This window comes from Topomyia yanbarensis, chromosome 2 (assembly GCF_030247195.1).
Source record: "Topomyia yanbarensis strain Yona2022 chromosome 2, ASM3024719v1, whole genome shotgun sequence".
NCBI lineage: Eukaryota > Metazoa > Arthropoda > Insecta > Diptera > Culicidae > Topomyia > Topomyia yanbarensis.
In genome coordinates this window covers 217419123-217442132 of record NC_080671.1, presented here as the reverse complement: position 1 = coordinate 217442132, position 23010 = coordinate 217419123, and the positions used below count along the sequence as shown (strand labels likewise).

The 23010-nt window shown below is 33.7% G+C and overlaps 1 protein-coding gene and 1 long non-coding RNA gene across 5 annotated transcripts in view; one reads left to right on the top strand and one right to left on the bottom strand.

The window, feature by feature from the left end:
• The window catches only part of LOC131682906 (uncharacterized), an 834740-nt gene that overhangs the window by 566071 nt on the left and 245659 nt on the right, over positions 1-23010 (bottom strand). The gene's annotated exons all lie outside the window — the stretch shown is intronic.
• LOC131682909 (uncharacterized) lies at positions 2193-3266 on the top strand. The gene is made up of 5 exons (XR_009304251.1): positions 2193-2304; positions 2364-2639; positions 2695-2762; positions 2820-2967; positions 3143-3266. It is a non-coding gene; the product is annotated as an uncharacterized LOC131682909 (long non-coding RNA).

The window sequence follows — 23010 nt, the reverse complement described above, 5'->3', positions numbered from 1 at the left end:
CTGTGCGTTAAAACAGAAAACTGTGGAAATCTGTGCAGTTCTTGCAATCTGTGCAGCATACTGAAAATCTGTGAAACACAGATAAATCTGTGCACCTGGCATCCCTGGTTACACCAAACAGTTCTGGTTGCTAAAACTATCCGCATTTTTTTTGACAGGGTAGCAGACAAAATAACTTAGTAAACCGTCCAGCCGAATTCACTGTTCTTCTCTCCGCGTGTTTTTATATTTCAAACATCGTCTTTGGTTTTTCACTACCGCTCTCTTATCGATGTATATATACAGGAACTGGCACACCTTCTGTACAACTAACGAATTTGATACGCTAGTTGTACCGAAAATGTATCTGCTCACATCTCTAATTTGTGTCAGTTTGATTGCCAAAGTAAATTTTACACGAGATTTTGAGTTTTCGCAAACCGTGAGTTCTGCCACACCTATTTATACACATTGCTCTCTTACACCGAGCAAAATTTACATTGAAGTTCCATAAAAACGTCTTATGACTTTCAGACATAAGGATTTTAAATGGATTTTATAAGTCTGTCTTATGATTTGGAGGGGAAATTTTCCAAATCCATCTCTTATTATTTTCATAAGACAGTCTTATGAAATTTATGAAAATATCCGAATGAACGCCATAGGTACCCATTCATGAAAATTGCTGACATTTACAAGAAAGAAAACATAGTAGATATAATGATTTCCATAGAACAGTCTTATGAAACTCATCACAATGTTCGAATGAATGCCATAAGTTTTTTATTTATGGATATTATTATGCATTTATATAAAAAATAGAACATGGCTGACATTTCTCGAGCATTTTTAGTAGACAAAAAATCAACAGTAAAAATCAACCATAACATAACCCCACAAAATGAGCCGGATGAGCTTCGTTTGACAATTCTCGGTGGATTGTTTACATTGGAGTTACGTGAGTTTGAATGTAACAGATGGGCACCCGTTGCACTCGAACTCACGCAACTGACAAAGTAAACAAACCACCGAGAATTGTCAAACAAGAACGTCATTCATCAAGAGTTCATTTGTGTGGTCATCTTGTAGAACTGAATTCGCGACAAATGAACCACCAAGTGTAGATCCCTTCAGAAGATTGAAGAGAAAACTGTCATTAAATATAAAAATTTGTACATAATGAGCAACACTTCGTCAATATTTCCTGGGAAACTGGGCTTAGACAACTGAGAAACTGGACTTGATAACTGAATGATAATGATTGTTACTTCTCAAATGATTTTGATAATTATAAAATACGCGTCAGACACTAATTATATGCACAACTAATTTCATTTCAAATAATCGGATATCTTCTGTAAAAATCATAACCATGTAAACTGATTTAATGCTCACAGTAATTTATTGAATAACATAAATAATTATTTAAAATTTTGTTGCAATTTGACTAAAAATCTCACTTCTTTTGTTTCAAACAGCGGTAACCAAAATGTTCTGGCCTGAGTCTATTAGCTCCTGGTTGGCCGTCCAGGCCAATACTGAATTTATAAGAAACAATTATGAACTTTTCACAAAAGTGACGTTTATGAAAAACAAAATATAATTTTATAAAATCAATAACAGATCTCATATGGGTTTCATGAGAAAAACTTAAAATTCTTAAGCGCATATATTGGAGCGAAGTCATAAGACTGCTTAGACATTATTTGTACGTCTATGGAGTGCATGCATAAAGATAAATGTATTCATAAGCCTGCCTATGACATTCTAAAGCGTTCAATGGCATCGTCAAAAGGCTAGTTCATATGTCGAGACTTATGAAATTCTCAGATGCTTTTTGCTCGGTGTATGACCAGAAGTCTTCGTTTGTTTGACTCAGGGTGGCCAGACCTACCGATTTATCGGTAGTCCTACCGATTTTGGTCTTCCCTACCGATTCCCAAACGACCAAGGCAAAACTACCGATATTTTGTTATTCCTACCGAAAACTACCGATTTTTATTGAGTTTGGACACATCCTACTCAACATTCATTTTTTGGGGTGGATTTGGTCAGAGATCTGTGTTGTTAGTATTTTACAATTCTATGTCAATACTACGTTTTTGGGACAACAACCCGGCCTACCGATAACTACCGATAAACTTTTAGTGACCCTACCGATATTAAGGAATTCTATCTGGCCACCCTGTTTGACTACAAATTTCCCGTATAAACCTAACTGTAAACGAGCAACTGTTGTTCACCTTCTTACTGTTTTGAAGATAGTATGTTTTATACAGTTTTTCGTAGAACTAATTGTAATTATCAACAAAGGTAGGTTTGCAGGTAAGAATTATGAGTACATTCTACTATAATGTTTATTTATCTAGTAGTTTACATTTCAGCAACCTGCGGTTTTCGGAAGGCATACATCCACAGCAGCGCACCATCAACAAAACACTTCAGAAAAGGAATCCATGCTCTTTGGTTCAGTTCCAATATGTCCACACTACATACCGTCATACTTCAACATACTATTTGCGTACAAAATCAAGAACGCTCATAATCCTGAATCTTTATTTAATGTACCGACCGAAAGTGCCATGTAATCGTCAAACATATGAGACTGATAAACAGGTCTACCTGGAAGCGGCTAATGGAGATAACGTTTAAAAATGCAGGTACTAGTTTAACGAATTGTTATTTTCATCTTAACTTCCTGCTGTTCGATTACAGTTTACTATGTATCCTCACATATGAAGAGTGAAATCATTACAGCTGAGACATAGTATCTCACTCTCCATGTAATTTAACTTATTTTATATTAAAAATCAAATTACTATTGTGGTATACATTGACAGCAATCGTTAAGATCTCCACAATCAGTACGGAATCGCAGTATTGAGTGTAACTATTACTATGCTCAAGGATATAGTTGAGTTCTTATCCTAATCGTGTTTGTGGAATGGAGCAAGATTCTTCTCTAACACTGCGACTGCAAGAATGTTGGTAGGTATGCTTATATAATGTATTACAGTCGTATATATTTCATATTTTCTAACGACATTCAATTAGCACTGTTTGTTTTCTTTTAAAGGCAGATGTAACTAACATTTTCAGTGCCACTAAGACCTTGTTCGCAATCCGCTCTAGGAAATTATAACCCACATCATTTCCATTTTAGGATCTAATTGTCCTGCAGCAAATTATAGGTGACATAAGAATAACGTGCCGAAAACTCGTCAACTACTACACCATTTTCAGTAAGGAAGTTATTATCCCTCCGGTACTCGCGCGAATGGCTCCCCGAATGAACAGTCGCTGGTGCTGTAAGAAGATTTCGCTAAAATTTCGGAAGGTGTTGCAAAAATACAACTGCGCGAGTGCCGGAGGGTTAAATGGAAAAAATCGTCAACCTAAAAGGAGTTTGACGAAATTTTACTTGTGGGAAGAACGAGTTTACGAGATGACGCATGATTCGAAATGTTCCCAAAATTATAGAACTATACAGGACAAACTGTATATGGAGGAAAATGATCGTCTGTATTGAGGTTAGATTTGTTTCAAATGTTTAAGTTATACAGAATCGCTATTTCAAGTCATTTTTTTCATTCCAGCACACTCCAGCAAATTCCTATCTATTTCATGAAACATCCTTTCACAAGAACTACTAGATCGCCTTCAGCACGATGAGTGAACACTATCGGATCACGGGACAGCCACCAGTATGGAAGCATCAAATCAACTCTGACATTTCATCGGTCCTGTTTCGACGCGAGTAGGCTAGTTAGCTTCATGATATTTCAAACAATATAAAAATTACAATATAACATGAGCTTATATTAGAAGAAATAATAGCTTATGTTAGAATCAACTAAGCTAATTAACAAGCTACCCTTTAATCAACAACAATGTTAGTTATCACAGCCTGCAAAAATGATTGAATCAACCAAACAAATAATCAAAACTACTTTCGTTGATATTTACAAAACACCTCTATCTGTTAATGAACACGATATTAGATTTTTATATGAAAAATTTTAAAACAAGGGATTCAGTGTGATATACAAGAAAGGGAATAATAGTTTTTTACGAAATATTTTACAGTTATCTTAAAACTAACAAAATAGTTTGGTACACAAAAGGGGGAACAAATATTTATGAGAATACAATTCTATTTACAAGATGGACGACAATAGTTTCAATAAAAAGTAAAAATTACAGCTATCTTAAAACTAGGAATACAGAACACAAATTTGATTTTTTAACGAAGACTTATGCTTGGTCAAGATATTCAGAGACGGGCTTATTTCCAACATCGGTGTAGGAGCAGCTGTATCAAGGACAGGGGAGAGAGTTGATTCGGTTCATGTGGATCTCGGCTAAACTGCCAACATCATGTTTCCAACTAGTTATTTTAGTTGTTTCAGCCATTGTTTTGTTGACACAAAAACAACAATGACAGATTAGAAAAACAAATGTTTAACGGTACCAAATTTTAATTAATCGATTTCAGAAGTACAACTAATAAATTAGTTGCTATACGATCAAGAGCGATTCCGTGAGGAATTCATTTTTTTAATCAATAGAAAAAACGCCAAATTCAACCAAATTAGTCTTAAATCTAAAATATTGACATTCTAAATTTAACTACGATAGATTTTAAATTTAAAACAGAATGGCTTAAATTCAAAACTGACATTTGTTGAAATCAGCTGAAGAAAAAACTAGATTTAAGAAAACAATCTTCCTTAAATTAGCATATTCGTATCAGATGTTTTTAATGCAAAAAAGTTTTGAATTTAGGGAACATATTAGTTGAAACCATCAGAAAATAGCATTAAATTCAGCAAAAACTACAGTTGAGAAGACGGAGAATGTGTCTCCGCTAAAAGTGACAGCATCATTTTCTCGCCAAATCAACAGAAAAAACAGAAATTACAACTAGCATTTTAGCTCTATTCAGGTGGATCGAGAACAGCTAATCAAAATCAGCAAATAGAGAATTTGCTTAGTTGTCCTAAATAATAACTAATTCAATTCAGTAAATCAACTAAGGTTTTCGCATTTCAGCCGAATTTTGGTTCTCCGTGCATATTTCCATCTTCATGACAAGGAAAACATGCTCAAGAAAGGATTTACTCGAATTCAATCTTGTTCGTCTGCTAGAGCCCATCAAACATATGTTCATATTTTGCTGATAAAATCAGGGTTTCAATGTATTATAATAGATATTCAGCATTCGAAGAAGTTTCTTGTGAACGAGTGCAGAACGACTTTGTTTCTGCTTACTTGAAGTCAGCGGCGTAGCCAGAAATTCGGTTTGGTGGGAGTTTGGTGAAAATCGATCATACTGTCCAAACGGCATAATTCCGAAACCGTAATTTTTGAAGTTTTAAAATTATGCAGAATTTATTTTCCAGAAAATAGTAATAGAGTTCGTGTCTAGCAAATTTGTTGAGACTTTATTGTAGTCATGAATATTAACCTGAGAAAAATCACCATAAATACTTCTTGGACGATATACCGTCAAAATTATTTTATCAAATGATGCGCTGTTTAACGTTTGTAAAACTCATCGAAGATACTAAACCTCCGAAGTTGACGGTTTCAAAATGATGCTATCTTGACCTTAAATTACTGTTTTTAAACATTTGACCTATACATATAATTGGTCATACAACAAAAATCAAATGCTCATCAAAATCGATCAGAACCTGCTAGAATCGAATGGAAATCGTCATTTTTCATAAATTTCTCTCTACATTCGGAAAGTGTTATCCTCGTTATTAATCATATTACGTTTTCGTCTCAACTCGACGCATTCCCAAAAAAAAACCTGTCTTAATCCACCTAGTGGTGCAATTGTGCTTGTCTCATTTGTCCAGACTACGATTCCATGGCTGGTTATGTTCAATACAATGGTGGAAATGAATATTACATGTTCAGTACGATTTGCACATACATACAATGGATCGACAGCCACGATCTTGAGATACTATGTGATACTGAAACATCGCTTGAAACCAGCGGCGGATCATGAAGAAAGGTCCGGGAGGTCCAGATCCTGCCGAAAATTTTCAACTTGTTAAGAAATTTTAAACTAGTTTTAATTTTAAAGTAGCAACCCCTCACTGCATACTCCCTTTGGGCCGGTATGAGTCAATTTTTGTCAAACATCTCAATGTTTCATGCATTTTAAAGTCATTTGGCATCAAAAATTCAAATTTGATTTTGCTAATTTTTCATTTCAGTTTATATGGGAATTTGCTGTGTGATTGCACTCTTCAACTCGTAACTCCGGAACCGAAAGTCCAATCAATAAAAAATTCAATAGCAGCCGATGGGAAGGTTGTACCTTTCATTTGACACTAACTTTGTGCAAATCGGTCTAGCCATTTCTGAGAAACAGAGGTCACATTTTTTCCACATACACACATACATACACACACAGACATTTTCCGATCTCGACGAACTCAGTCGTTTGGCATATGACACTCGGCCCTCCGGGTCGGGATTAGATTGACGAATTTTAGAGTGAATGAGAAAGGCAAGAACATTTTTAGCAAATGTTGAAAGTTATGCATTTTTTTGGTGAGCAGTTCTATGCTTCATAGACATTAAATCAATTTTAACTTCTCTTCCTATTAAATAAAGACCCTTATTACAGTACATCTCTACAAAAACGAGATCAATTTGAAAATAAATCTGAGGACTATGATTGATTACAGAACTCTGTAATTTTCTATTGGAATGTTTTCAGGTAGGAATTTGATATTGATGCTATTAGACAACTGTGAAATCAAGACCAATAGATCAGTTACATATCAGGACCCCATTCCGACAATTTATCAAACGTCCTCATGATGTTAAACAACAACAGGTTATCAATCTACGGATCAGATAATTGTTATTGTAATATTGAATTAAATCAGTCTGCATCAATAAATTTTCAACTTCAATCCAATATTTTTTTTGGGTGTGGTGGGGGGGGGGGGTGGAGGGTGTTGTATGGTGTTAAACCCCAAAACCTTCTCTGGGCTACTTGGAGTTATTTATTTGGCTTTTCATTTTCCGATATGTTTCAGATCGATCCGATGGTCATTAGTTAGAAAAATTGCAGTCAGAAGGTTCGCACAAATGAACATTTTTGCACTGATAAGTTATCAAGTTCGTTCCAGACAACTTGGAAGTGTTCGGTGCGGTGATTATTTCTAGCGGTTGTAGATAGAAAAATGAAATACAAAATTCGATTTGTCGAAATAATGTTTGGCTTATTTCAATGGATTATTTCTATATTGAACAATAAATAGGCGACAAAGAGTAATCCACAAACAACAAGCCATAACTTTTAAAGTATTCAAAATAGATATTTGAAGTCTTCAGTAAAGTTATTCGCAAAAGTAAGAGCTACAAATTTGTAGAAGGCATCATTTCGATATAATCACTTCCAAGAAAATTTGTGAAAATATCTCACTCATAGGGGGATTAATCAGCAAAAGCACAATACCAAAAGAAAGGGCATATTACCTCCATTAAATTCTCCGAAGATACTATTGACCTAAAATAAGCCGTTTTGGCGTTAATAATAGATTACATGTTTTTGGCCATATTTCTGGCAATGGGAAATGATAAAAATCTTTCGTCCGCATTTAATGTTAAATATCTCTTTTGATAATAGTCCGATTTCAACAATCTATAGCTTGTTCGAAAGGTATTTGTTAAAGCTATCTAAAAACATATAAATTGTTAATCTATATTGTCAATTTCGGCAGATAATTCAAAAAAACTGCAAAAAACGCCATTTTTACTCATTCAAACATTCATATCTTGGAAACTAAACATCAGAATCAAAAACAAATTAATAGCGTTCATACTGTTTTTTAGTTCTTTCATTTAAAGTTGGTTTGGATAAGATCGGTTCAGCTATTGCTGAGGAACACGAATAAGAATTTGTCCGTTACATACACACACACACACAGACACACACACACACACACACACACACACACACACACACACACACACACACACACACACACACACACACACACACAGAGACATTGTCCCAAATCGTCGAGCTGAGTCGATTGGTATATAAGACTCTTGAAAGTTTGAGCGAATTCTATACATTTCTTTTATAAGAAATGTAAAAAACAAATTTTGAGCTATTGTGTAATTAGTAATTAATAGCACGCAAAATTGTAGTGTATTGAAAAAAAACTTCTAAACCACTATTATTAGGCCATTCACAAATTACACTACACATTTTAGTGGTGTGGTGATTAACAGATTTTATTATAATTTTAATTTAAACTAGAAGATTTCGGATTTTAAAAAAGAGAATATACATACATATTTCCAATGGTGAATTACCTTTTCTAGTTAGGAAGCTTTTAGCCCCCTCTTTCTTCTCTACACTATGTAACAAGATGCTTCATTCTTCCTTCTTTTACCCTTAAATATGTAGTGTAATTTATGAACGGCCTCATAATAGAGTTTTAGTCGTTTTTTGAATACAGTGAAGACCCGTTTTTATCAGCCCCTTGGCGAATTTTAGGCTGATAAATCGATGATATTGGCAAAATCGGCACATATTTTTACCGGTTCTGAAGAGACGAAGTCGAAACGCAAACACCTGAACTAACATATTTTTTCTTTCTTTTTAATAAATCGGGGCGGTTAAAATATTCTTCTTTAGTCCCTCTTAACCCGTTCTGATCATTTAGTAAAAGTTTCCCTTAAGGAGGTCTTACAGTACAGTATTATTATTTTTGTATATTTTGCATCTCTAAGGTAAGAAAACGTTTTTAATCCACCTAACAGTGTGATGAGACATTTCTTATAACTCTTATCACTCTCTTCGGATATTATATCGTTTGAGAACATTTAGACGCGATGTTTTTGAATACACATACTACATGGGATAATGGCAGGACTCAGAGAATCGCTCAAATCAGCATAGGATAACATCAGTGCTAGAAATCTCAAACCAAATCAATGGGAAAGCGAAAAAATGGCCCATAAAATAGACATACAAACGAATTATTGTTAATGCTCTGTTAATAAAATATCTAAATTGTGGTGGGAAAACTGAATTTTCCTGAAGGGGTTATATATTGTAGTGAGCCAAAAAATCGATTTTTTTTTGAATCGATTTGAAGTTTATACTTTACTCAAATTTCCAACGCAACTGAGAACTAAGAAATCAACGCTTTTTCTTGAAAAGGGCGATACAAGCAGTGATACTATTCAAAGAAAATTAACGGTGAATATTTCCAGACTTGGTTTTATTTCCTATTTAAGAACTATTGTGTTTTTACATCCTAGATTGCATGATTCAGTGATCGAAACCCAAAACTTCATAAAGTATTTGAAATTATTAAATTAAAATTTGTTTTTGCTATTGAAATTGACAAAATGATAGTATCACCCCTTTGGCGATTGTTTACTTTTTCGGTCCCGCCTATCAGCATTGAAGTATCGTCCTTACGCTTTATAAAAATAACTACCGTTTTACACCACTGATTTCGTCCGTGTTTTTTCAATAGCGATCATTGTTACTATTTACAGCTGGTATCAGCTTGATAATCCTAAAAAAATACGAAAATAACAGTTTCGCCTCTAAACTGCTAGCAAAAAAAGCATCGCCCTGTTTGTTTGCATGGAGCGTGGAGGGCGAAACTTTAAATAAACAAACAAAAATACAGTTTCGCGCGTTGTATTTTTTGCTGTAGTTTAAGAAAGCAATATCGTAGAATCCAAATTTTTAGGTTAATTTGTTGTGTTTCAAAGCCCTCCTTCGCATGTATGAAAAAAGCCTTATGTTTACATTTGTAAGTATCGCTCTTTTCACAAAAAAGCGTTGAAATGAAATCGCAGCTCCTGATATCACGCTATCTCTGAAGTGCATGCGTGCATAGTTCCAAATTTTACTTCGACATCGACTTTTTCTAAAGGTGACTTCCCAGTAGTATCCTTGATTTGGATTATTGTCGCTAATCCTAATGCCAAAGTACAAATAAAAACCTCTCGAAAACGAACCGTTTGGGAAAATCATCATCAGTACTGAAATTTTCATTTTCACGAATCTATTCGATAACCTTCCGTCACTTGCGTTAATGCACTGGGTGCACAGTGCTCTGAAAATCTAGCGAAATCGTCTAAGGGTACCAGCGGGTCTAATTCAGAGCTATCTGCGCGGCGAATTAAATCTGTAAAGAATACTAAAAATTAATTTCTATTCCAAAATTTTCAGTTCAGCAATTCGAGAGATCGTGCTCACTGCAAGCCATGAAAAATAGACTACGCTGTGAAGCGATGGTCACTATTTATTAAAAAATCACGGTTAAATAAAAAATAAAACTATTAAAAAATTTCAAATAGTTTTTCACAAACTTATTAGGAAAAAATGTTTAATAAGCTTTCGTAATATTGTGTAGGAAAAAAGCTGAAAATTTCAGTATTTTCTCTATCTGCAACATATAAACCCTTAAGTATACCAATTAATTGGTATACGAATTGGAATAGGTTCGCCAAATTTTGGAAGAAGTCTATAAAAAAACCCCTTGAAAACTACCTAAAAATTGTTGTAGTTCGAAGCAATAAAAAAAATTCCCAAAAATGAAAGGTACCTATTAATGTGAAACACAGTGAATAATACATACAATAAAGACCCATTTTTATCAGTCTCATGGCATATTTTAGGCTGACAAAATGGGGACATTGACTAAATTGGGCAATTTTTTTTTCTTTATAATAAACTGAAGCTGTTAAAATATTCTTCCCGTCCCTTGATGTAGTCTGATTACTATTTCTGATTATGATGAATTTTTCATTTTTGCTTATTTCCATCTTCATGATAAAGAAAACATGCTCAAGAAAGGATTTACTCGAATTCAGTCTTGTTCGTCTGCTAGAGCCCATCAAACATATGTTCATATTTGGCTGATAAAATCGGGGTTTCAATGTATTATAATAGATATTCAGCACTCGAAAAAGTTTCTTGTGAACGAGTGTATAACGACTTTGATTCTACTTACTTGAAATCAACGGCGTAGCCAGATATTCGGTTTGGTGGGGGTTTGGTGAAAATCGATCTTACTGTCCAAACGGCATAATTCCGAAACCGTAATTTTTGAAGTTTTAAAATTATGCAGATTTTATTTTTCAGAAAATAGTTACAGAGTTCGTGTCTTTAGCGAATTTGTTGAGACTTTATTGTAGTCATGAATATTAACCTGAGAAAATTCACCATAAATACTTCTTGGACGATATACCGTCAAAATTATTTTATCAAATGATGCGCTGTTTAACGTTTGTAAAACTCATCGAAGATACTAAACCTCCGAAATTGGCGGTTTCAAAATGATGCTATCTTGACCTTAAACTACTGTTTTTGAATATTTGACCTATACATATAATTGGTCATACAACAAAAATCAAATGCTCATCAAAATCGATCAGAACCTGCTATAGTCGAACGGAAATCGTCATTTTTCATAAATTTCTCTCTACATTCGGAAAGTGTTATCCTCGTTATTAATCATATTACGTTTTCGTCTCAACTCGACGCATTCCCAAAATAAAAACCTGTTTTAATCCACCTAGTGGTGCAATTGTGCTTGTCTCATTTGTCCAGACTACGATTCCATGGCTGGTTATGTTCAATACAATGGTGGAAATAAATATTACATGTTCAGTACGATTTTCACATACGTACAATGGATCGACAGCCACGATCTTGAGATACTATGTGATACTGAAACATCGCTTGACCGCCGCTGGTTTCAAGCGATGTTTCAGTATCACATAGTAAGATCCGGGAGGTCCGGGTCCTGCCGAAAATTTTCAACTTGTTAAGAAATTTTAAACTAGTTTTAATTTTAAAGTAGCAACCCCTCACTGCATACTCCCTCTGGGCCGGTATGATTGTCGATTTTTAGAGTGATTGCATAACCTTTCTATATGAGAAAGGCAAAAATGTACCATAGTCCAAAGAAGTCAATTTTTGTCAAACATCTCAATGTTTCATGCATTTTAAAGTCATTTGGCATTTTGATTTTGAATTTTTTTCATTTCAGTTTATATGGGAATTTGCTGTGTGATTGCACTCTTCAACTCGTAACTCCGGAACCGAAAGTCCAATCAATAAAAAATTCAATAGCAGCCGATGGGAAGGCTGTACCTTTCATTTGAGACTAACTTTGTGCAAATCGGTCGAGCCATCTCTGAGAAACAGAGGTCACATTTTTTTCCACATACACACATACATACACACAGAGACATTTTCCGATCTCGACGAACTCAGTCGATTGGCATATGACACTCGGCTCTCCGGGTCGGGATTAGATTGACGAATTTTAAAGTGAATGAGAAAGGCAAAAACATTTTTAGCAAATGTTGAAAGTTATGCATTTTTTTGGTGAGCAGTTCTATGTTTCATAGACATTAAATCAATTTTAACTTCGCTTCCTATTAAATAAAGACCCTTATTACAGTACACTTCTACAAAAACGAGCTCAATTTGAAAATAAATCTGAGGATTATGATTGATTACAGAACTCTGGAATTTGGAATGTTTTCAGGCAGGAATTTGATATTGATGCTATTAGACAACTGTGAAATCAAGACCAATAGATCAGTTACATATCAGGACCCCATTCCGACAATTTATCAAAAGTCCTCATGATGTTAAACAACAACAGGTTATCAATGTACGGATCAGATAATTGTTATTGTATTATTGAATTAAATCTATCTGCATCAATAAATTTTCAACTTCAATCCAATTTTTTTATTTGGGTTGGGGGGGGGGGGGGTTGTATTGTGTTAAACTCCAAAACCTTCTCTTGGCTATGCCGTTGCTTGGGGTTATTTATTTCGCTTTTCTTTTTTCGATATGTTTCAGATCGATCCGATGGTTATAAGTTAGAAAAATTGCAGTCAGAAGGTTCGCACAAATGAACATTTTTGTACTGATAAGTTATCAAGTTCCTTCCAGACAACTTGGAAGTGTTCGGTGATTATTTCTAGCGGTTGTAGATAGTAAAATGAAATACAAAATTCGTTTTATCGAAATAATGTTTAGCTTATTTCAATGGATTATTACTATATTGAATAATAAATAGGCGACAAAGAGTAATCAACAAACAACACGCCATAACTTTTAAAGTATTCAAAATAGATATTTGAAGTCTTCAGTAAAGTTATTTGCAAAAGTTAGAGCTACAAATTTGCTGAAGATATCATTTCGATATAATCACTTCCAAGAAAATTTGTGAAAATATCTCGCTCATAGGGGGATTAATCAGCAAAAGCACAATACCAAAAGAAAGGGCATATTACCTCCATTAAATTCTCCGAAGATACTATTGACCTAAAATAAGCCGTTTTGGCGTTAATAATAGATTACATGTTTTTGGTCATATTTCTGGCAATGGTAAATGATAAAAATCTTTCGTCCGCATTTAATGTTAAATATCTCTTTTGATAATAGTCCGATTTCAACAATCTATAGCTTGTTCGAAAGGTATTCGTTAAAGCTATCTAGAAACGTATAAAATGTTAATCTATGTTGTCAATTTCGGCAGATAATTTAAAAAAACTGCAAAAAACGCCATTTTTACGCATTCAAACATTCATATCTCGGAAACTAAACATCAGAATCAAAAACAAATTAATAGCGTTCATGCTGTTTTTTAGTTCTTTCATTTAAAATTGGTTTGGATAAGATCGGTTCAGCCATTGCTGAGAAACACGAATGAGAATTTGTCCCTTACATACACACACAGACACACACACACAGACATTGTCCCAAATCGTCGAGCTGAGTCGATTGGTATATAAGACTCGGCCCTCCGGGCCTCGGAAAAAATCTTGAAAGTTTGAGCGAATTCTATGCATTTCTTTTATGAGAAATGTAAAAATATGCTAAGCGTGCGTAGGCTAGAGACCACCAAACGATTTTGATAGTGTTTGTTTTACAGATTCGTATTGGTATTCGTCTGCGGAAATTTGCGGCTTCCATACAAAAAATATTGCTTTTTGGGCACCAAAACATTCGATAACTTCTAAGTTGTAAGAGATACAAATAAACTTACATTACAAAAATTGTATAATAGGGTGATGAGCCTATTTTCACCATACTAAGCAAGGTGCCTCACTAATTTTGTAATTTCTTGCCTTACAATCAATGGAATGCGTAAAAATTGACATCAACAGCTTTGCTTCGTTGTTAAGAACCAATATAATAACACAAATGCGTTGAAAACAGTAAAATTCTCGTGTTTGAGCACAATGAAAACTCTAATCGAGTGCCCCTATTGTTGCGCTACCATTTGACTCAATGCGTTGAACAAAGATGGCAGACACTGCTCTAACCAACGGCTTCAAATGGGTAGGGTGATAATTGAAACATGGCGCAAATAGGCTCATCACCCTACATAACTGTCTTTGTTTTTTAATTGCACAAACAGCTGTGTAAGTAAAAGTACGGAATTTGTTGAATCAATTATATAGAAATTGGTTTAAACAAAAAACGAGTTTAATCCACCTAATAGTGTGATGAAACATTTCTTATACACACATCACTCTCTTCGGATATTATAACGATTGAGAACATTTACAACATGATGTTCTGCGATGTTTTGATAACACATACTACATGGGACAGTGGTAGGCCTCAGAGAAACGCTCAAATCCACATCTTCGGATATTATATCGATCAAATTAGCGTGGGGCATCCTTGCGAGAAATGTGGAAAATCAAATCAAAGTAACGGTAAAACGAAAAAAATGTCCTTTGAAATAGGCCAACAATCCATATAATAGTAATGCTTTGTGAATAAAATATTTATGTTCTTCATACAATTCATTATGTATGGAAATTTCCTTTTAGTGACTATATATGTGCAGGCCCAAAAAATTAAAAAAAATATTGCGCATATTTGAAGTACATATCATTTATTCAAATTTTCATGGCGATCTGAGAACTAGATTTGAAATTACAGTTCTTGATAACACGCTACCTCAACGCGATTATTCCGATATCGACTTTTTCTGAATGTGACATCATAGTGAGATAATATTTCGACTCGCAGCTAGTAGTTGAAAAAAGGATTTTGATTTGAACCATTATCACTAATCCTAATGCCTAAGTCTTTGATAATATTCACATAAGTACTCATTAATAAAAGTGGAAATTTTAAAAGAATCGAATTATTATTCATTTGCCTAAAATATGCACTAGGATCTTAGAAGTGATATGTCCAAATATGGAAGGCAGCAATAACATGAATATTCAAATTTTCAATTTTGCCGCAACGCTTGTTCTGTCAACCCTTAGTGTAAAAACTTTAATTGTGTTTTTCTATAAACCACATTTTTTGCGGTGGTCCAAAATATAATTAAAACAAATATTTTCTATCGTTCTAAAATTTTCACGGTGTATTCGAAATTGCTTTCTCCAACGACGTACGTAGGATTCCATTTTTTTATTGCACTTTTTTAAAATAAGCAAATGTGTATCGATTTTTATGAAATGTTCAGCGTTTTTTCTATCAAATAGAGTGTCTTTTAGCGAAAAATCAAAATATCGCCGCTTTCTATCATTCTTGGAATCAAAAAACTTTTGTATTTGGCTCATGGTAAAAAATAACGGAAGATAGATTTTCGGTCGTTGACCTTTTCCAAAAGAACTAGTCTGTGGAAAAATGTTGTCCAGCCGCAATCTTGTGTTGAAAACATTTGACACTTTTAGTGTTTGTACATCAAAACTAGTATTATAAATCGCATTTTACGGGATCTCGATTCATCTTTACATTGCATCAAATAAGAGTTCCGCAATATTCCTACGTTTTCGTGCTCTACAGTGGTGTAGCCTCTTAATAAAATTTTACAATCTAGTTTGGAGAAAATAATGCAAATTTCTAATCTTTGTCAATCCATATATAAACGCTATACAAGATTGAAAAAATCTAGTTTTTTACTAATGGCGAAGAATATATATCATCAACTTATGTACATTTTTTTAAGATTTTGACAAACATTTTAACCATTTCTGTGGCTCGTTAGTATCAAAAAGTCATGTCAAAAATGTAATTTCTAGAAGACCGTGCAAAAACGGGTACGGAAACAGAAGGTATACTTGTGTAAATTAGAAATTTTGTTGGTTCATTGATTTCAACCATATCTACCAGCTGCACTTTTCCAGTAATGAAATATTCGTTTACTTTACCATTTTGTGAAGTTTTTCAAGGAAAATTTTATTTTAACGCATTATTGCCCAACTTATTTTTCACGCGCATCACAAATTGTGTTTTCCGATCGAAGAAAAATGATGTGGTCATTCCAGTAAAATTATTTTTGTACTCAAAGTAGCTGATATTATAAGGAACGACCAGTGAAAATTTAAGATTGATCGGTTAATCGGTTCCTGAGATATCGTGATCGCCGCGGATGAACTTTTCAACAAAATACAACTCCGAGATAATCGAGTTTTACTGTCGGTGCAGCGAGTCAACGGTCTAGCGTATCAAACACTACGTACCGCCTACAAGTGGTGAATAGGTAGCGGTCTATGGATAGCTGTAACTTAAGTTGTAGTATTCCGATCTTAATGAAACTTTGAGAAAATTTTCCTCAGCGTATGTAGTTTCAGAGTATCTAATTTACAAAAATTCGATTTTTTTCATCCTAACAAAAATGTGTAACCCCTTAAGTGAAAATTGATTAAAAACAAAACATAAACACCGGTTTAACCACTCTAACTTCTCTAAACATATTCTGCAAGAGTATATGAACAATATTAACTCGTTGATAATGCCTATTCTGCTTTATTAATTGAGTAATAGGAGTTATTCTTAGCACCTACTATATATAGTAGGTTGGGCAATAATGGGTTAACTTGCCAAACTTTCAAAAAGTTAGGACGTTTCTTTCCTTTTCAAAAAATCACAAAAACAAGCCTCTTTTGTGTATCCCAAAGATCTCCACCCCCTTAATTGTACCTATTAATTTAGGGCACTTTTTTAACAAAACTATCCTAACAAATGAACGAATGGTAGCAGATGAAGTGAAAGAAGTGAAATTATTCTTTTAACAAACTACCAAAAATGGTGTAGTGGTGTGAATCAAACTACTCAATAAAAAAAAGATATCCTCAAAAATAATCCTCAAGTAGACAGTATTCGAAAAAGTTTCTTGTAAAAGAATTTAAAATTACTTCAATTCATTTATTTCGCTTCTCGTTTTCCGAGATATTTTTTAGATCGATCATAATTGAGGAATTCCACGAAGATCCGTCCGAAAATCTTTAAAATCGTGACCGACCATCTTATATTCCAATGAAACTTTACACGTTTCACCGTCATGCAAGACTAAATATTTTCCACAGGTAATAAGATTATTTTGACTCAAGAGCAACTTTTCAAAAGGGCGTAAACGTTTCTACGTGTATGAATTTCAAATTGTTTTTGTTCGATTATTGTATTTTATACAGCAAAACTACCTGAGAACGAGTTACAGGGAATGAATACTTCTGTCTGAAAAAAATATGCACTGAAAAAAATGTTGTGTCATTTTTCAAAAAAACAAAAAATTATGATAAAAATTTAAATTGCGAATAAACCCATTTTTTAAATTTTTTATATTTTGTTACCAAAAACCTAAAGAGAAAAGAAACATTTTGATTGTGATTGCATGATGGAGAAAAAATCGGCAAAAAAGTTTTCCTAACAATAACTTCGTACATGTTTTTAAATTTCATACTAATAGACATACAAAATTGTAATTCTTTTACAGAATATAATTCTAAGCACCATTTAAAATCAAAATGCATTTAACAAAAATCTTCCAAAAGGCGATAGTTTTCGAGATATTTGAAATTTTGCTCCTTCAAAAACAATTAATTCGTGTAATTATGCTCTTTTTAAAAGTTATTCGCGTTACCCCATCAAAAAATGTCAAAAATTTAATGTTTATCGTTTTGAAGACGTAAAAGCAACTTTTTAGTGTATTTGGATCCTGGAGAAGCTTTCAATAAAAAAGTTTTCCTAACAACAACTTTTGTCATTTTTTTATAATTCTTACTATTTGCAGTCAAAAATACAATTTCCTTTTTGAATATGATTCTAAACGCCATTTTAAATCGAAATGCTCTTAACAAAAATTTTCTAAAATGTAGTAGTTCTCGAGATATTTTAACTTTTATTTTAACAACACATTTATTTTGTTTTATTACGACCTTTTCATAAGTTAGTCGCGTTTCTCCATCAACAATAAAAAGTTTTTCAAAAGGCCCGTAAACTTTCCTGCAACTTTCTCTTTGACATCAAGGCGATATTGTAAACATTTTAAAGTTACATGAAAACAACCAACATATGATTCAGCTATATAGTTTAATCAAGTTGCACGAAAGTTTACGGGCCTTTTGAAAAACCTATTATTGTTGATGGCCATTAGGACTCTGTTTCCGACAAATTCACGAAAAGTTTGACATTTGGGAGCCCCCACAGCGCTGAATTTGTAATTAAATTTTGTTTGGAATACTGTATTGTTACCTTTGCTTGTTGCTCGATTGTCTGTGTTGTTATATATTGTTACTGTACATGTTAAATAATTTTAGGTAACAGTCTGTATGGCAGAATTAGCCAAAGACGAAGGAATAAATAAATAAACTTAGAAAGATGGTATTTTCGGCAAAGTTCTCAAGGAGGTCAAAGGCTACTCGATTATGAATAGATTAAACTGGAATGGACCCGCCAGGCGGCACTTGTGAGCATTTTTTTCAAATCATGTATCTCGAGATCCTGATCATTTGGAAGGGTGGTGTCTTTGGCAATATTCATAGGCAGGTCGAGCTTAGGGTTCGCAGTACCGACCCTTTTTGGCGAGAACGGGTACTACGGTACTGAAGCTCTCAGTACCGGTAGTACCGGTAAAGTACCGACACTCGAATATTTTTTAAAAAATTCGAAAAAATTGGCAAAGTGAAATTGAATGCTCAAACTGAAAACCTTATTCTCAGATGATTAATTTGTGCTGATCAAAAAAGCATGTTTATTGTTTTTAATTTCTTCGGAATGGCATGACTCATTTCACAGAAGATTGGTTTCGACCTTTATGTCGTTTGCCTACTATTCTCTAATGCATACCAAGGCTCCTTGCTTTCCTGTAAACAGTTCACCAAGTCTAAAATTATTAGCTTCTAAATCGCTGTTCGTTCTTTTATAGATAAAGGTTTAAGAGCAAACCAAATACAGACATGACATAGGCCATAGTCTTATTACGCACCACCCAGTGAATAATGAAAAACAATCAGAATGTTGCTAATAAAAAAAAATCATAGAAAATTTTTACGTCTCTTACGCTAGATTTGAATATTATGAAATTTAGTACTAGATCGTTAAAATTTAATTTCGACAAAATAGTGCAGGAATTTAAACAAACCGTTCAGTACAACGGGAGCTAGTAATGTTTAACTTCTAAAACTATTATGATGATGGCCCACTTGATTTCCCCACAAAGGTGTTAGCTCAACCATGTATTTAGAAGATAATTAATATAATTAAGTCATCTTGCAGTCATTTTTAAACAGGTTCCCCTAGAGAGTCCACATATTTTTTCAATATTGTATGGTACCGATAATACCGGTACTGGCTTTTGTTCAGTACCGGTATTACGGTACCAAAAATGGGTCGGTAGCGAGTAAGTATTTTTTTTTTCAAATTTTATTTCTCGGGATCAGGATAATTTGGATGGGTGGTATCTTTGGTAAAATTCATCGACAGGTTGAGTTTTTTCTTACGGTGATCACATTACAACTTCTAGTACATAGTAGATTAATGGCGATTTCGCTTGAACCTGAAACTGAGTCAGGTTCTAACCCGAACCGCTGTCAGTTCATACATTTTGACAGCAGTTGGGGTTAGGAACTGACTCAGTTTCGCCTCAAACAAAAACCACATAAGTCAAAAAATTTATAATTCGTGATAATGATGTTATCAGTCAAGTTCTCATGATGTGCGTATAAAGATTAACGTGGATATCAGTTACTAGGTGGCATTAGAGAAAAAATTGTTTATGAATTTCAGCATCTCAAAATCATAGAAGCTTAGAAGAGGGCTTCCTTCGGTGAAATTCATCGGTAGATCTACAGCTGTCTGATGATGGCAGATTGGTTTTGAATACATACTCTCATTATGCGCCAGAGAATGGGTTGATGAATTTATCCTCGTATCCGTTTTGAGGCTACTTCTCGTATGAGTTATTTGCTTGATTAGAGCGTATTTAAAATATCAATAACAAACTCAGAGTTAAAAGTAAGGGAAACCGAGGAGATTTGAAACAAAGGAGAGTTGAAACAGTTCCCATTACTAGCGATACAGTACCGTTAGGGATTTAACAATAATGCATTTGTTTTATTTATATCGTGTCCACCAATCCTCCCAATACACTGCCTATGATCGCATATCAGTCCCATAAAGATAGGAAATCCCACAGAAAACGGGACAACTTTGCGATCATGGGTAGTACACGCCCACGACGTTAAATGAGTGGTTGAGTATTTACGGTAAACACACTACAAAAAATGAGCAAAAGTAAGTTTTCGGGATGTTCTTTAAATTGTTATAAATAGGATATTAAGTGATGGTTGATTATAACAATATAATTATTATGTAGTCTTACAGTTAACATTTATGAATTGTATTCGTTTCTTTCTATTTTTGCAATGTATAAATTGCAAATTGTGGATCAAGTCTTACTTCTCGACCTGGATCCTCGATCATGAGCTTCTAATCTTATGGTAATGTTATTATCACATTAATGTTCCTGAGCTAATAATAATAATCTAGATGCTTCTTTCCTGAATTGACAACAGTGATCAACATTCTCAGTTTTTTAGTTCTAGGTCATTTATAGCCACGGAATATGTATTTGTTCTAATTGTTTACTCATAACAGCTTAGAGCGAAGTGACAATAATTCAAAATGAACCAAAAACTATAAATATGGATACCAAATTGCCTGTTCTCATAAACCTGCATCACATGTAGTCATAAATAGTCATATTAACCATTTTGATCAATGCGGAATGTCCTGGGGGAAGTGGTTAAAAAGTAATACATAAATAAATATATGAAAAATGGGTATCAAATTTCTTGATTTCACAGTAATAGTTAATTAGTGGTTTGGTAAAGTATCTTACTGTTATGATTGTTGAGATCAGTGCAGAAATTCCTCCATTAGTAACCACAATCTAATTGATTTCCACAACAAGTGTCAGTTTATACGTAGATAAACACTGTGAAAAATAATTATAAAAATTCACGTAATGTTAAGGAATAATCTTAGTTCAACGAATAAAAATACACAATTGTAATATTTGATGCTTTAGAAAACGTTTTGATATTATTTAAAATAATTGGTTAATTGTTTCAACTCACATTGATTACAGTTTTACCTTACCTTGGTAGGAGGAGAGTTGAAATAAAGAGAACACTTTTACAAAAATCAATATATTGATGCTTTGTAATTGATTTGTACCAGTTATTCCGACGTAATTTGATAAAGCATAAATAAACAATCATCGAATGACAGTTTTTGTCGAGTTATCTAATAAAAACGCTTTTAATCCACCTAACAAGGTGATGAGACATTTCTTATAACTCTTATCACTCTCTTCGGATATTATATAATTTGAGAACATTTAGAAATTGATGCTTCGCGATGTTTTTGATAACACATACTACATGGGATAGTGGCAGGACTTAGAGAATCGCTCAAATCAGCATAGGACAACATCAGTGCTAGAAATCTCAAACCAAATCAATGGGAAAGCGAAAAAATGGCCCATAAAATAGACATACAAACGAATTATTGCTAATGCTCTGTTAATAAAATATCTAAATTCCTCAATCAATGCATTGTGGTGGGAAAACTGAATTTTCCTATATTGTACTGAGCCAAAAAAATCGAATTTTTTTTGAATCGATTTGAAGTTTATACTTTACTCAAATTTCCAACGCAACTGAGAACTAAGAAATCAACGCTTTTTCTTTAAAAAAAAGCGATACTAGCAGTGACACCATTCAAAGAAAATCAACAGTGAATATTTCCACACTTGATTTTATTTCCTATTTAAGAACTATTGTGTTTTTTACATCCTATCGAAACCAAAAACTTCATGAAGTATTTGAAATTATTAAATTAAAATTTGTGTTTGCTATTGAAATTGACAAAATGATAGTATCGCCCCTTTGGCGATTGTTTACTTTTTCGGTCCCACCTATCAGCATTGAAGTATCGCCCTTACGTTTTTTTACAATACCAATTTTACAATTGGTGGGGGTTTGGTGAAAATCGATCTTACTGTCCAAGCGGAATAATTCCGAAACCGTAATTTTTGAGGTTTTAAAATTATGCAGAATTACTTTTTCAGAAAATAGTAACAGAGTTCGTGTCTTTAGCGAATTTGTTGAGACTTTATTGTAGTCATGAATATTAACCTGAGAAAATTCACCATAAATATTTCTTGGACGATATACCGTCAAAATTATTTTATCAAATGATGCGCTGTTTAACGTTTGTAAAACTCATCGAAGATACTAAACCTTCGAAATTGGCGGTTTCAAAATGAAGTTATCTTGACCTTAAATTACTGTTTTTGAACATTTGACCTATACATATAATTGGTCATACAACAAAAATCAAATGCTCATCAAAATCGATCAGAACCTGCTAGAATAGAATGGAAATCGTCATTTTTCGTAAATTTCTCTCTACATTCGGAAAGTGTTATCCTCGTTATTAATCATATTACGTTTTCGTCTGAACTCGACGCATTCCCAAAATAAAAACCTGTTTTAATCCACCTAGTGGTGCAATTGTGCTTGTCTCATTTGTCCAGACTACGATTCCATGGCTGGTTATGTTCAATACAATGGTGGAAATGAATATTACATGTTCAGTACGATATGCACATACATACAATGGATCGACAGCCACGACCTTGAGATACTATGTGATACTGAAACATCGCTTGACCGCCGCTG